Source organism: Schistocerca gregaria, unplaced genomic scaffold, assembly GCF_023897955.1.
Source record: "Schistocerca gregaria isolate iqSchGreg1 unplaced genomic scaffold, iqSchGreg1.2 ptg000996l, whole genome shotgun sequence".
Classification (NCBI taxonomy): domain Eukaryota; kingdom Metazoa; phylum Arthropoda; class Insecta; order Orthoptera; family Acrididae; genus Schistocerca; species Schistocerca gregaria.
In genome coordinates this window covers 35001-40000 of record NW_026062346.1, presented here as the reverse complement: position 1 = coordinate 40000, position 5000 = coordinate 35001, and the positions used below count along the sequence as shown (strand labels likewise).

The 5000-nt window shown below is 53.7% G+C and overlaps 1 non-coding gene across 1 annotated transcript in view; it reads left to right on the top strand.

The window, feature by feature from the left end:
- The first annotated feature begins 4637 nt into the window (after positions 1–4637).
- LOC126326640 (small subunit ribosomal RNA) overlaps positions 4638–5000 on the top strand; it is a 1893-nt gene continuing 1530 nt past the window's right edge. The window contains exon 1 of the ribosomal RNA XR_007560797.1: positions 4638–5000. This exon is cut by the window's right edge and continues 1530 nt beyond it. This is a non-coding gene — a ribosomal RNA (small subunit ribosomal RNA).

The window sequence follows — 5000 nt, the reverse complement described above, 5'->3', positions numbered from 1 at the left end:
TAGGAGGGGAGCCACCTGTGCGAATGTCGGTAAACTAGTTTCGCATGTGGCCCACAGACTGTGCCTCCATCTACAGGAATCTACCGAGACTAGGTCCGGCGCAGAACACGGCCACCTACTGGTCCGTCCCTCGGAAGATGACGCTGCTTCCGACGACGATACCGCCCTCTATGAGACGGCCCGCCGACTATGATGTCGATGTCGCCTACAGCGCCCGCTTGACGACCCAGAGTAAAACGCCTGCTGCACCCCCTCTTCACCGCAGGTGACGCAAATCGAGTCAAAAGTGGTGGACCGACGGTCACTCCAGCCGCACCTGTGAATGCGCCACCCCCACCGCCCGACTCGCAACTCGAGCGGATGTACGGCGGACTTTTCCCGCAATCGTACATTGCTGTCCACCCCTATATCTTCCACTTCATGAAGAGTTATCTCCCAAAAGCCAAAGTCCCGCTGTCCCAATACATGCTCTGGACGGCGGGCCGCGAGACGTGACGCTCGGTGGCAAAGAGTGCGCCGCTGAGGATATAGAGGGTCCGTCCCCCCGCACAGTGGTGACGGTGTGCGGGTAGTGTTTCCGACACCTCTTCCTGCGGTGGGCAACTCTGGGGCAGAGTCGATACTCGCCCACTGGTGGAAGGTAAGCATTCTGCTTTACATCAGTACATAACTAATATTTCAGTCGTCTGACGTCCCTCCTTAGTAAATGATGCAGGACCACATACATAGATGATACATACTGTAAACTGGGGAGGACAGTGTGAACCGCACTCGACCCAGTCACCCTATCTCACAGTCCACTCTGTGTGTAACAAAGCGAAAGCACCAAAGCACTATCGTTCAACAACATCCATTTTATCCTCGCTGCCACAGGACACTATCCAAACAACGACAAGAGGAACGTCACGTCCACTAATAAGACAGAATGTCTCACATCACCCGCAAACAACGCAGCTCAAATCAGCCAGCAACACCCACAGTGGTCCACCCAGTATCAACACAGGACGCAACGCCACGCCACAACACAAAAGGTACAAGTAATAAAATACCCTTTGGCCACACCCCTTATAAAGGCATCGAACCAACCCACCACCTGACACCAGCCAAACGTACATCCTGATTTGACACATCTCTGGCACCTAACCCACGTTGGCCCATAACCTAACCCACGTTGGCCCTTAACCTAACCCACGTTGGCCCTTAACCTAACCCACGTTGGCCCTTAACCTAACCCACGTTGGCCCTTAACCTAACCCACGTTGGCCCTTAACCTAACCCACGTTGGCCGCTTAACCTAACCCACGTTGGCCCTTAACCTAACCCACGTTGGCCCTTAACCTAACCCACGTTGGCCCCTAACCTAACCCACGTTGGCCCCTAACCTAACCCACGTTGGCCCCTAACCTAACCCACGTTGGCCCCTAACCTAACCCACGTTGGCCCCTAACCTAACCCACGTTGGCCCTAACCTAACCCACGTTGGCCCCTAACCACCCTAACCCCACGTTGGCCCCTAACCTAACCCACGTTGGCCCTAACCTAACCCACGTTGGCCCCTAACCTAACCCACGTTGGCCCCTAACCTAACCCACGTTGGCCCCCTAACCTAACCCACGTTGGCCCCTAACCTAACCCACGTTGGCCCCTAACCTAACCCACGTTGGCCCCTAACCTAACCCACGTTTGGCCCCTAACCTAACCCACGTTGGCCCCTAACCTAACCCACGTTGGCCCCTAACCTAACCCACGTTGGCCCCTAACCTAAGTTACGCTGCACCTTAACCTAAGTTAAGCATGCACCTTAACCTAAGTTACGCTGCACCTTACCTAAGTTACGCTGCACCTTAACCTAAGTTACGCTGCCTCCTTAACCTAAGTTACGCTGCACCTTAACCTAAGTTACGCTGCACCTTAACCTAAGTTACGCTGCACCTTAACCTAAGTTACGCTGCACCTTAACCTAAGTTACGCTGCACCTTAACCTAAGTTACGCTGCACCTTAACCTAAGTTACGCTGCACCTTAACCTAACTTACGCTGCAACCTTAACCTAACTTACACTGCACATTAACCTAACTTACACTGCACCTTAACCTAACTTACACTGCACCTTAACCTAACTTACACTGCACCTTAACCTAACTTACACTGCACCTTAACCTAAGTTACACTGCACCTTAACTAAGTTACACTGCACCTTAACCTAAGTTACACTGCACCTTAACCTAAGTTACACTGCACCTTAACCTAAGTTACACTGCACCTTAACCTAAGTTACACTGCACCTTAACCTAAGTTACACTGCACCTTAACCTAAGTTACACTGCACCTTAACCTAAGTTACACTGCACCTTAACCTAAGTTACACTGCACCTTAACCTAAGTTACACTGCACCTTAACCTAAGTTACACTGCACCTTAACCTAAGTTACACTGCACCTTAACCTAAGTTACACTGCACCTTAACCTAAGTTACACTGCACCTTAACCTAAGTTACACTGCACCTTACCTAAGTTACACTGCACCTTAACCTAAGTTACACTGCACCTTAACCTAACTTACACTGCACCTTAACCTAACTTACACTGCACCTTAACCTAACTTACACTGCACCTCAACCTAACTTACACTGCCCTTAACCTAACTTACACTGCACCTTAACCTAACTTACACTGCACCTTAACCTAACTTACACTGCACCTTAACCTAACTTACACTGCACCTTAACCTAACTTACACTGCACCTTAACCTAACTTACACTGCACCTTAACCTAACTTACACTGCACCTTAACTGTCACATGTAACGTCACAGGAATGTAGCTTTGCCTAACAGCAACCCTCTGAACATAGTTCACTGCTTGGATCCTCTGGTGTCATGTGTATTTCTTGATGCCATGGTGCGTACCCTCACATAAAGGTCTTTCGAGTGTTGCGTACTTTCTACACAGTCCCGCTAACCACTGGAAGGGTGTACCGCTACAGAACGAATATCGCCCTCCCCATCCTGCCCTTCCAAGCTGGTCGGTCAGGCGTTTGTTTGTGAAATGAGCCTTGCAGCTGTTCAGTTGCATTCGGTTGTCGATGCAGTCAGTGTACGTTGTGGTACGGCCTGTGTGGACTGTCCGCTGATTGTACGCGGTAACCCACACTGATCATCCGTCGTTACGTACTGAGTGACATAATGTGGCACATGCTTGACCGTACACCGGCTGCGCCCTACAATGGCGAATCATAAGGGCCATATGTTGTGCACGATGCTACTTGTCTCGTCTCCCCATTACAGCGAGATTGCACTGTTGTACGCCGTACAGACATGTGGTAAGTAGGTACGGACGAAAGTATTGCATGTTGGCCCCCCCCCCCCCCCTCCTCCCTCTGCCGGGAATCAGCGTGAGCCGTCTGTTGATGTAGCGACGAGGGTTTTCCTATTTAATCGTATTGCCCCACACAACATGATAGCACGGTGGACCGCGTTCCACATCTGCGACATGCTACAGAGGCCGGTTGACAGTCGACCGCGCAAGGGACATTGCACACGTGCGCGGACATCTTCCACGTGTTCTCTCGTGTACATGCCGCAGTGTGTATGTGGGCTGATGTAGCGTGTCGTGACACATAACATGCAGGCATGCCAGAATCGTAGATTTCGCAAATGTAGATTGACGTATACGTTTGCTGCCAAAGATCCGCAAATGAACTGGAAATCAGTTGTTGAGCGGTTGTTCGCGCTGCAGGTGCATCGGTGATAGCGACGATCGGTACATCTGTGAACCGGTTGTTTCGGCGGTACCCGCCATGCCCCCGAACCTGAGTTGGCCATGTGGGTATGAAGCGATACGAGGCTGTGGCTTGGCGGGACAGTCCCCGGCCGGTGAGGGGGGGCCGCCCGGCGTGCTGGCCGCGCGCTGCGTGAGCGCACGCACTACAGCCGGCTGGTGGGGGGCGCCCAGTGGCAGGAGCGCCGGCCGACGGGCCCGGCTGGCGTCCCAGCTATGCGCCGGCGCACCCTGCGCGCGGCGCCAGGCGGCCAAAGTGGGTTCTGTCGAGCCCGGTGCGAAGCGCGGTGGACATCTGCAGTGTGCTGGTCCGATTGCGGACTGTGTGCGTTGAGGATGCGCCGCCGCCCGGCACTCGGCGTCGCGACGCCGTCTGCTGCTCGGTCGCCCCCAGCGGTTCTCGCAGGTGGTTTGTATTCGCAGCTCTGCGGACGTGTTGGCGCGTGCGCTGTGCTGGGAGAGTTCGCTTCTGCACCCAAGTGGGGCTTTGCCCTTCTGTGGCGCTGGCGTTGGAGCTCTGCCGGTCACCGTAGGTGGCGCGTGTTGTTTCCCGCCGGCAATGCCACGACAGCACGCTCCCGGGCCTCTGTCGGCAGCGGCAAGCTCAGTTGGGAGCACGGGTGTTCGCACTGAAAGCGTCTACTCGCTATCTCCGGGCGATTGCGCCTCTCTCGAACCCGACCAAGTACTTAGGACGGCGCTGCGCGCCGCCGGGACCTGAGAGGGTTTCGAGGTGTATCGTGCAGGGGAGCTCAGCCTCCTCCTGTTTGCAGAATAATTGAGCGGACGCTTGCGTGTTCGCGCGGGCCCTCGGGACACACTCCCGGGCGGCCGGCTGCTCAGCTCTCGTTGACGCAGCTCCCTGGTTGATCCTGCCAGTAGTCATATGCTTGTCTCAAAGATTAAGCCATGCATGTCTCAGTACAAGCCGCATTAAGGTGAAACCGCGAATGGCTCATTAAATCAGTTATGGTTCCTTAGATCGTACCCACGTTACTTGGATAACTGTGGTAATTCTAGAGCTAATACATGCATACAGAGTCCCGACCAGAGATGGAAGGGACGCTTTTATTAGATCAAAACCAATCGGATTGGCTCGTCTGGTCCGTTTGCCTTGGTGACTCTGAATAACTTTGGGCTGATCGCACGGTCCTCGTACCGGCGACGCATCTTTCAAATGTCTGCCTTATCAACTGTCGATGGTAGGTTCTGCGCCTACCAT